Source organism: Budorcas taxicolor, chromosome 4 (genome assembly GCF_023091745.1).
Source record: "Budorcas taxicolor isolate Tak-1 chromosome 4, Takin1.1, whole genome shotgun sequence".
Taxonomy (NCBI): Eukaryota; Metazoa; Chordata; class Mammalia; order Artiodactyla; family Bovidae; genus Budorcas; species Budorcas taxicolor.
In genome coordinates this window covers 108,311,963-108,323,802 of record NC_068913.1, presented here as the reverse complement: position 1 = coordinate 108,323,802, position 11,840 = coordinate 108,311,963, and positions in this window count along the sequence as shown.

Genomic DNA, 11,840 nt, shown 5'->3' with positions numbered 1-11,840 from the left:
GTTTTTAAGCAAATTCCTTAGGTCTTGACATTTTATAGTCTCTGTCTTCACTTCTTCCCACGCCTGTTTCTTTTCTCTCCTCGCTTGAACTTCAGCCAACATTAATTTCGGAGAGGTCGTTCTTTTCTCTGAATAAACGTTTCCACTAGTCCTGCTGTATGTCATTAAATGTGGATCAAGGGCATTCCACTAAGTCAGGATGGTCCCCAAATCTCTTGGTCTCATCAACCAAAATAACCCAGCCGTTTCCTGTCTGTCCACAAGATGGCACACTAAGCACAGGCTCCAGTGTCTTCAACCCCGGACCCGAATTACTAGAAAGACCGGATCTATTCTGAAACTGTAAAGCAGCATTGGACAGCCAGCAGGCGGGCTCCCCCTAAAAGACCCAGCGAGATGGTGTGTGTGTGTGTTAGCCACTCAGCCGTGTCCGACTCTGCAACCCCATGGACTACAGCCGGCCAGGCTCCTCTGTCCACGGAATTCTCTAGGCAGGAATACGAGAGCGGGGAGCTGGTATCACGAGGTAAAAGAAAACCAAGAACCTGACCAGTGCAAAGTGCTTTCCAGAGCAGAAGTGACCACAGGAGTTCTCCGAGTCCAGAGAAAGTAGCTTGGGGGAACAGATAATCACAAGAACGCAAGGATGATGCAATTATGCTGTATCTAGTATCTTCACTGAATAAGATAACTTTATGGTCATGCCAAAGAATAGCTTGCAAATTCAAAACACAGCCGTGGATAAACATTTTGCAGCACAGCAAAGTAGAAACTTCCTATAACGAACTGTGTGCACAGCAGAAACGTTTCATGAGCATTATACTCAGTAACAAGTAGATACCGGTAGTAATAGTAGTAGTAAAAAGAAGATAACACAACATTGTAAAGCAATTATACTCCAAAACAAAGTAGAAGCACTCACATGAAGCTCAAGAACAGAAGAATGTGCACTCTGAGCTCCACCTTCAGCACATCCTTAGAGGTCCTAATCCCTAGAGCACTAATGCATTCAGATAAGAAAAATAGACAACCTGGAAAGCAAGGGAAAAATAATCATCATTTTCAGAGAATATGACCCTCTATATTTTGAGGGCGGACCTAATAGACAGCTGATGAAGTGGACCTGGGGGGGACAGGTACAAGGAGATCGAGGATGACATCTAGGCTCTTGCCTTGAGCCCTCAGTGGGTTTTTTGTTTGTTTGTTTTAGTTTTTATTGGAACATAGTGATTTACAATACTGTGCTAGTTTCAGGCTTACAATATAGCAGTTTACATGTGTGTGCCTGTGTGTGTGTGTGTATATATAGCAGTTTACATGTGTGTGCCTGTGTGTGTGTATATATAGCAGTTTACATGTGTGTGCCTGTGTGTGTGTATATATGTACAGCAGTTTATATGTGTGTGCCTGTGTGTGTGTGTATATATATATATAGCAGTTTACATGTGTGTGCCTGTGTGTGTGTATATATATACAGCTGTCCTTATTTAGTTTCTTTTCCCTTATGTGTGTTTGCCCAGTCGTCTCTGACGCTTTGCAACACTATGGACTGTAGCCCACCAGGCTCCTCTGTCCATGGGATTTTCCAGGCAAGAATACTGGAGTGGGGTGCCATTTCCTTCTCCAGGGGATCTTCCCAACTCAGGATTGAACCTGCATCTCTTTTGTCTCCTGCATTGGCAGGAGAGTTCTTTACCACTAGCGCTACCTGGGAAGCTACTCTTTGCCCTTATAGGTCATTCCAAAATATTGAGTATAGTTCCCTGCACAATGCTGTGGGTCCTTGTTGGTTATCTTTTTGATATATAGTACTCTTGCCTGGAAAATCCCATGGACGGAGGAGCCTGGTAGGCTACAGTCCATGGGGTCGCTAAGAGTCTGACACGACTGAGCATCTTCACTTTCACTTTTCACTTTCATGCACTGGAGAAGGAAATGGCAACCCACTCCAGTGTTCTTGCCTGAAGAATCCCAGGGACGGGGGAGCCTGGTGGGCTGCTGTCTATGGGGTCACACAGAGTCAGACACGATTGAAGCGACTTAGCAGCAGCAGGAGCAGTGTGTATATCTTAATCCCAACCTTCTAATTTATTCCCCCCACTTTTTTGCTTTGGTAACCAGGAGCTTGTTTTCTATGTCTGTGAGTCTCTCTCTGTTTTGGAAATAAGTTCGTTTGTATCTTTTTAAAAAAATTTTGTTTATTTTAATTGGAGGCTAATTACTTTACAATATTGTAGTGGGTTTTGCCATACATTGACATGAATCAGCCACGGGTGTACATGTGTTCCCCATCTTGAACCCCCCTCCCACCTGCCTCCCCATCCCATCCCTCAGGGTCATCCCAGTACACCAGCTCCGAGCACCCTGTATCTTTTTTTTTTAAGATTCCACATACAAGCAATATGATATATGTGTCCCTGACTTATCTCACTTAATATGGAAATCTCTAAGTCCAGGTCCATCCTTGTTGCTGCAAATGAGCCTTCAGTGTTTTTTAAAACTTTAACTGAGATAGTGGGAAATGAGAGCATGAGATTAAGAGAAAACACAAGATAGTTTGATATATGCGTCTAGACTTTAGAGGTCTGGAGTACAGAATTAAGAGGAGATATTAGATAGGCAGTTTGATAGATGAGTCTAGACTTCAGAGCAGAGGTTGAGTCTGAAGATATAAATTTAGCACTCACTAGAATATAGACACTATTCAGCGCTTTAGGCCACAATGAATTCCTTTGGAAAAAGAACACTAGTGTGCCCAAGCCACTATTTTGAGGCAAACAAATGAGATTGAGAAAGACTAGTTTGGTGAGATAAGGAGAGAGCCCAAATTTATTACAGTATCACAAAACTGGGGAAAAGAAAATATTTTTTATAGCAAAGGAAGGGGGAAATGTCAATGGGCAAGTTGCTGAATGCTCGTGAAAAAGTCACATAAAGTGAGGGTGGAGACTCAACTTTGGGGTCAGTCCCTGTGGATGCGGCTGGTGAGCTTGTCAGTGTAGTTGGTGACTCGGTCAGAAAACAGTTGGGATAGGTTGAGGAGAATGGGAAGTGAGACAATCCATAATCTAAGCATTTTTGACACACTTTTCTTGGTAAGGAAGCAAAGAAAGAGGGTGATAACTGGAGGAATAAATAACAAAGAGAATAGGTTGTTTTTTAAGATAATGAAATGCAAGAGAATATTTCTACAATGAAGACGTGAACAATTCACTCTGGAGCGAGAAATTTTGGCATGTTCTTGAAACAGAGGAATGCAAATTGAATTTAATTTTATAGGAAATTATGAAGTAGTTTTCAAGTGAAAGGAAAGAAATTAGATAGAACATAATCCATAGGTCAGCCAGAGTGATTTTTTTTTTCAACTAAATATGGAGATCCAACGGGTCCATCCTAAAGGAAATCAGTCCTGAATATTCATTGGAAGGACTGATGCTGAAGCTGGAACTCCAATACGTTGGCCACCTGATGCGAATAACTGACTCATTTGAAAAGACCCTGATGCTGGGAAAGATTGAAGGCAGGAGGAGAAGGGGATGAGATGGTTGGATGGCATCACCAACTCAATGGACATGAGTTTGAGTAAGCTCTGGGAGTTGGTGATGGACAGGGAATCCTGGTGTGCTGCAGTCCATGAGGTTGCAAAGAGTCGGACATGACTGAGCAACTGAGCTGAACTGAACTGAACTGAAATTTTTATTGAGACGGTCATAGATTCACCTGCAATTTGAATAAAACATATATAGAGACAATGTTATGGATACTTTACCCACTTTCCTCCAATGATCAACATTTTGCAAAACTATATATTATCTTAAGATACTGAACAGTTTTGTCACTGCAAAGGTCTCTTCTATACCCACCTCCCTCTCACCTGTAACCCTATTTCTAAAACCCTAGCAACCACTCATCTCCCCATTTCTAAAATGTTGTCATTTCATATGTACACTACCATGTGTAAAACAGCTAGCCAATGGGCAGCTGCTGTATAGCACAGAGAACTCAGCTCGGCTCTCTGATGAACTGCAGGGGTGGGATAGGGGATGAAGGGAGGGAGACTCAAGAGGGAGGGGATACACGCATATATATAGCTGACTTGCATTGTCAAACAGCAGAAACTAACACAGCATTGTAAAGCAACTACATTTCAATTAAAAAATAATTCAAAAAGTTTTTCCATTTCAAAAATGTCATGTAAAAGGAATCCTAGAGTATGCAACTGTTAGGATTGGCTTTTTTCACTCAGCATAATTCCCTGCAGATTTATTAGGTTGATATGAGCCAATAGTTGGCTCCTGTCCAATGCTGAGTAGTCTTCCAGGGTGTGAATGTAGCACAGACTGTTTGACCGGTCACCTATTCGGGGTACCATGGGTGGAGCTGCTAGAAACTCATGTACAGGTATTCATGTGAACAGAAAGTCTTCGTTTCTCTGGGATGAATACCCAAGAACACACTTGCTGGATGGTATGGTAATTGCATGTTTAATTTAAAAGGCACTGCCAGAGTGGTTCCCTTTTTAGGTAAAAAAAAATTTTTTTTTATTTATTCTTGTTTATTCATTTTTCACAAGCCCTTGTTGGTTATTATTATTATATTTTAAATATGGCTGTGTGTACATGTCCACCCAAAACTCCTGTTAATGCAGCTGGATTTGACACTTTTATATGCTTGATATTTAAGAGACTAATGTGTAAAAAGGTGTTTTTCTTTTAAACATATCTAATTAGCTCAGGGATTATTTTCATAATAGTAAAATATCTGAGAGTACTCCTAATAATACCACGTTATTTCACAATATAGCTTTGGGTATGGAAGATAAACCAATATTAACAAAAGACTTATTAGTTCATACCTATAAACCTTCTGTGGATGAAATAATGGATATCTGACTAAGTTTATCCAGATTGTCTTTCGACAGTCTTTATCCAGATTGTTTTTCTTCAGTCTGTTAGTCATGTCTGACTTCTTGCGACCCCACAGACTACAGCCAGGCTTCCCTGTCCTTCACTATCTCCCAAAGTTTGTTCAAATTCATGTCTGTTGAGTCAGTGATGCCATCCAACCATCTCATCCTCTGTTGCTCCCTTCTTTTCCTGCTCTCAATCTTTCCCAGTATCAAGGTCTTTTCCAATGAGTCGGCTCTTTGAATCAGGTGGCCAAAGTATTGGAGTTTCAGCTTCAGCATCAGTCCTTCCAATAAATACTCAGGATTGATTCCCTTTAGGATGGACTGGTGTGATTTCTTTACTGTCCAAGGGACTCTCAAGAGTCTTCTCCAACACCACAGTTCAAAAGCATCAATTCTTCAGCCCTCAGTCTTCATTCTGGTCTAATTCTTAACATCCATACATGACCACTGGAAAAACCATGGCTTTGACTATACAGACCTTTGTTGCCAAAGTGATGTCTCTGCTTTTTAATACACTGCCTAAGTTTTTCTTACAAGGAGCAAACATTTTAAATCTCATGGCTGCAGTCACCATCTGCAGTGACTGTCCAGACTGTATTTGCTCTCAACCCAATTATATTGAATTTTAAACAGGCATGGGGGCTTTTCTCGTGTTTTCCCCCCCTTTTCTAGCTGCTCAGCATTTGGATCCTCATTCTATTTGGGGTCTTTATCAAGTAGTCCAAGTCTCCATGGAAGCCAAGGTCCTTCCTCACAGCACATGAGCGAAAAAGGCCAAGTCTGTGTGTCTTCCCCTCAAGCCTGTAGCTAGAGTAGTCACTTGTGTCCACTGGACACTGAATAGCGAGCAGACGACACCAGGGGAGTGTGAAGGATGGAATTAACTCTGTTGCTGTCATCCACTGACCAGTGTCTGCAGCTGCTCCCGACCAAATTCTTTTTGTGGCATAATTTTTGCCACACTTCTGAACATCTAGATGCTGGTTCCTAGTGTATTCAGGCCCAGTTCTCCATACATGCCATCAGTTAAAAGAATTACCCAAATTACCTCTAGTAAATTCCTTTCTTGCAGAAGGTAGTCAAGGCTTTTTCCTTTTTTTTCTTTCCTGTTCCTTTCCAGCCAAGATCCCTGAGTGCTACACTAGATACACCCACAACTGTAGGTGTATCTTGTCCTTCCTCATAGCACATGAGCTAAAAGGGTCAAAGGCATATATTTTCCCCTCAACCCTGCAGCTAGAGTAGTCAGTTGTGTCCACTGGGACACTGACCAACCTCACAGCCTCTTCCTCCAAGAATTCCACCCAACCTTAGAATCTTTGGAAGCCTAGATGGTATCTACACTTTCTCTTTTGCATCAGGTCCTATCTGGCTCCTGATGATCTAAATCTTGGGCACCTAAATTTGGTATTAGAGGCAGGCAGAGCGAAGAGAGAGAGAATGAGTGTGAGAGCATGTACATCCAGAGAATACATCTCTAGAAAATAGAATAAATTCCCATTTTATCTTTTCCCAATGCTACCCAGTTCATTGCACCTAAGTTTTCAGTAAATATTTGTTGAATAAGTAAATCCATTTTTTAAAAAATAAGAGAGCACAGAATCATGAAGTGAAGGTTGACAGAAGGGTCAGAAAACAAATATTCTCTTCATTTCTCTACTTTCTTGAGGTAGTCACTGGACATCAGCTTCCTTATTTATTAAATGAAGTGGCAAAATAGCTCAGATCACCTTTCATCTCAGAAATTCTTTAATTTGGGAATAAATATACTGAAGATCGAATACCAAGACTCAGAACTCTGTTGTGCAGAGTTTTTTGTTTATTTGTTTGTTTTTACAGGTTTTTTTTAAAGGATTCTTTCTTCAGTGAGAAAAAATGGACATGAGAAAATAAATGCATTTTGTTTCTTTCCCCCAGCACTCAGCAATCAGAATAAATGTAGGCTTCATTAATTAGTAAAATTGTACATGGCGGGGCGTCACGTCTGAGCATACAAGCGTGAGTTCCCACAGGAAGACCCCGAGTTCCTGCCATGAGCGGTTACTGCAAGGTTTATGGGCTTATGGGAAGTGTTACCTCGGAGAGGCCAAGCAAGCCCCTATTCCCATAGCATTTCGAAGACTACCTTCTCCTTCTCAGGGTTAAACTCACTGATGCAAATTGCCCAGCTGGGTTTTAATTAAAAATCGGCCCCCACTTTCCCTTGGGTTTTCCCTTCGTGTGCATTTCTCCTTCCTCCCTTAGTTACTTCTCTCCTTCCCCCAAGTCCCTCTGCACAGGCCCATGGTGAAGACAGCTGACAATAATGAGGCTCCAAGAACCGGTTGAAAGCCTGCTGCAAAACTTTTAAAATTAAACCCTCGAGATTTTAACAGTTGTAATTAGAATTCATGATTTGAAGTGAACTAACGTCACCCTGCCATCCAGCTGGCATGGTCCTCTGCCCACAGGTCCATGGCCTGCACAGAGAGAGCTATTTCCTGCCATCCACTGCCTTGTCCTGCAAGTGGGGAAGTCTTCCTGGAATCTTTTGGAAGTGCCCCAAATTTTCCTCTTGTTGAACAGTTAGAATGTGATTGATTTTTCACTATTAGAGTCAGTAATATCTATGGTGATGAGTATCTATGAGTATCTGATGGGTAACCATGGGGATAAGCTTTTGCATTTGTGAAGGTTTCCTCAAAATAGATCCCTAGATGTGAACTTAGGAAGTGAAAAAGCAAGAAACATATTAAAGACTCAATACAGGTGTCAACTTTCTTTCCTTTCATTTATTCATACAAGCAAATACGTAATGAGCATCTTTAACAAGAGGCACTCAGATGGCTCAAGTGGCAAAGAATCTGCCTGCCAAGGCAGGAGACTCAGGTTTTATCCCTGGATCAGAAAGAGCCCCTGCAGCAGGAGGAAATGGCAACCCACTCCAGTATTCTTGCCTGGGAAATCTCACGGAGATAGGAGCTTGGTGGGCTACAGTCTGCGGGGTCACAGGAGAGTCAGACACAACCTAGCGCCACGACGAAGAGTAAGCCCTGCTCGCCACAATGAGAGAAGCCAGTGCAAACCAACAAAGAGCCAGTGCAGCCAAAAAACAAACTAAATAAATAGGATTATTTTTTAAAAACATTTTAAAAATATATAGTGTAATTATAAATGGTAACTAATGTTATAAATATGCCTAAAATGGAATGATAGGGAGTAAAGGTTGGCTTCTCCCTTTCTTTTGAACACCCATACAATTTTTATCAGCAGATGTGAAGAGCATTACCTGCAGAAGAGCAGAATTCCTCACCACCTAGAATCCCATCACTCCTCACCACCTAGAATCCCATCACTCCTCACCACCTTGGTTGCTGTCTTCCTAATCCAAGTCGCCCCCTCTGCTTGCCTGGACCTTTGCAGTACCTTCCTTTGCCCCATCTTACCTCCCTGTGTTCTTCCCTCCCCACAGCAGTCTGAGTCTTTTAGTGTGTCATGACTCTATAAAACCATCCCTGGTGTCTCAGATGGTAAGGGAGAAACCTGCCAATGCAGGAGACCCGGGTTCAATCCCTGGGTCTGGAAGATCTCCTGGAGAAGGAAACAGCAACTCACTCCAGTATTCTTGCTTGGAGAATTCCATGGACAAGTGTGGCGGGCTACAGTCCATAGGGATGCAGGAAATCAAACACAACCAAACAACTAATACTGGACTATAGAACTATGACATCATATACCTCATCTGCAAAAGCACTTTCGTAGTGTCCCCTTTCTCAGAAAAAGTCAGTCATTGCCAAGGCCTATGAAGCAACCCATGACCTGGACTTGACGACCTCTCTGGCTCCCATCTCTACAACTCTCTTCCCCCAATGTTCTCCTCTCCAGTCTAAACACGATACTACCCCAGGGCCTTTGCACATGCTCTTTTCTCTGCTTGGAATACTCATTTTTCTAGATACTTCTCATTTCTTCATTTCTCTTTTAAGAGAAACCATCACTGACCAAGCCAAATAAAATAGCACAGCACCCCATGTCTTTCTCCTTTATCCTATTTTACTTTGCACTTATTATGACTTGACATATATATACATTCTGCTTATTAACTACTTTACCCACTAAGATAGAAATGTTATAGATAAAGGACTGCTTTATTCACTGCTGTATCCACATTACCTAAATTGATACCTGGGTTCAGTGTTTGTTGAATGAACAGGTCAACCACAACATGCAACGTATATTCATTAATGGTTCTGTTTCAACCTGGCAATACATTTCTAGGGATATGCTATAGCATTAATAATATCCTATCTTATTTATCAATGACATGGGTTGATAACCAGTTTCACCAAGTGTTGTATATGTGACCTATTATCAGAATTATTTTCAGCAAAGTTTCTCAAATTTATATCACTATTAGTGGTCAGTGAGTACAGTTAGCATGCTGTGAACAGATTTTTCTTAATAAAAGAGAATATAACTAGACTAGAACAGAATGGAATTAAATTAGAGGAAAAAGAAATTTATCACATGTAATACAAGAAGGTATGTTTTAATTGTATGTGTGTAGGCTATGAAGAAGGCGATGGCACCCCACTCCAGTACTCTTGCCTGGAAAATCCCATGGACGGAGGAGTCTGGTAGGCTGCAGTCCATGGGGTTGCTAAGAGTCGGACATGACTGAGTGACTTCACTTTCACTTTTCACTTTCATACATTGGAGAAGGAAATGGCAACCCACTCCAGTGTTCTTGCCTGGAGAATCCCAGGGACGGTGGAGCCTGGTGGGCTGCCATCTTTGGGGTCGCACAGAGTCGGACACAACTGAAGCGACTTAGCAGCAGCAGCAGCTGCTTATACACATATCAAGATAAAATGTAAAGACTATTTCTTATGTCACAATTTTTTAAAAGTCTTAAATATAATGACCTAGAGTATTGATTCCTGGAAATTTATCCAGAATTCCAAGGAAATGATACAAATAGCAGCAAAAAAAAAAAAAAAAAAAGGAAAAACACTAAGAGAGACTAAGAGAAAGAATGAATCAATGAATCAGAGAGCTGGTCCTTTGGGGAAAAAATAGAAAATTATTAAATGTCTAGTTATATTGACCAAGGTTTTTAAAAAGAGAAAAGATATAGATTACCAATTAGAGGAACAAAGAAGGGATTGCAGATCCTACAGACATTTATAACCATAAAGATGAAACTATAGTAAGAAGAAATATATAGATTCAATATCCTAACATATATTTTAAAATTTGAATATGTGGTTAAAAATCTTCCAAGAAGAGCTCTTCAGGTCAGATAGCTGTACTATCAAGTTTTTGCAAACAATTCAAAAAATAACACTAATCTACACAAATTTTTTTTCTAGGAAATAAAAAAGGAGGGAATGCTACCCAACTCATTTTATGAGGCTGGCATTACTTGATATTAAACACATATTACTAGAAAACTACAGACCAAATACCCCTCATGAACATAGATCCAACACTCTTCAATAAAATACTAGCAATTGCAAACCAACAATATGCTTAAAAAAAGACATCATGGTGAAGTGAGGTTTTTCTCACTTGCAAGGATAGTTGAACATTTCAAAGTTAACTGAATTAATTAACCACATCAGTACAGAAAAGAGGAAAAAAATCATATGCTCATCACAAGAGATGCAGAAAATCATGACAGAATTCAGCATCTATCCATTAAAAAAGAAACTTTTCAGGTAATTAATAACAGACGGGAAATTCTTAAAACCAAGTAAGAGCATCTACAAAATCGCCTGCTAACATCATAGTTAATGGTGAAACAAGAAATGTTTTACCCCTAAGATCAGGAACAAGGCTAGGGAAGTCCACTTTCACCACTCTTAAATTTGACAGAATACTGGAAGTTCTATTCATTTCAATCAGAGATGAAATAGAAATAAAAGACATGAACAAATTGGAATGGAAGACATGAAAATGTTTCTCTTCATAGTCAATGCAGTTATATACTGAGAAAATCTCAAAGATCTTACAAGGAAGCTAATAGAGCTAGAAGATAAGTTTAGCAAGGTCAAAGGATAGAGGGCCAATGTAAGTTCAATTTAATTATAAAATCAATCAGGTTTCTGTGTATAGTCTACATATGACCCATGGAAACCAAAACCTGCAAACAGTAGCAGTATTATAGGGCTTCCCAGGTGGCTCGGTGGTAAGGAATCCACCTGCCGGTGCAGGGTTTGATCCCTGGGTTGAGAAGATCCCCTGGAGGAGGAAATGGCAACCCACTCCAGTATTCTTGCTTGGGAAATCCCATGGACAGAGGAGCGTGGTGGGCTACGGTCAAGAGCTGAAACAGTTTTGAAAAGGACAAACTTGGAGGACTGCCTCATATCAATGATTGCTATAAAACTGCATTAATCAAGATAGTGCAATGTTGACGAAAGTTTACACACATAAATCAGTGTAAAATAATAGATGATTAATTTATCTTTCATACGGTGTAAAAAAGGGGAATTCAATGAAGAATGCATAATTTTGTCATATATCACTGAGATTTGCAGTTATTTGTTACATAGCAATAGCTGACTGAAACTAACTGAAACACAGATGTGGGGTATTGCCATAACAAAAACTTGGAATATACATCATTAGCTTTAGGCTATTAGGAGACTATTGGTGGATGCTGAAAAAATGCTGCTGTGTTTTATACAGAAGTAAGACATTTGGTATAAACCATGACTGTGATAACTTGTAAGACAAACTGTCACTAACAAAACTATAGCATTAGGCAATGATGTTTCTAGAAGAATGTTGAAACATGAGCTGACTGCTACTAGCTACATTAAGGTGCTGTCTGAAAGAGCTGAACTAAGGAAAGAACTTCTCAGTTTGCAAGAATTCAAGAAAAATTTAGTGAGTTGAGAATGTGTAGCATTGGGGAATGAAGCAGCTTCTTACCAAATCAAAG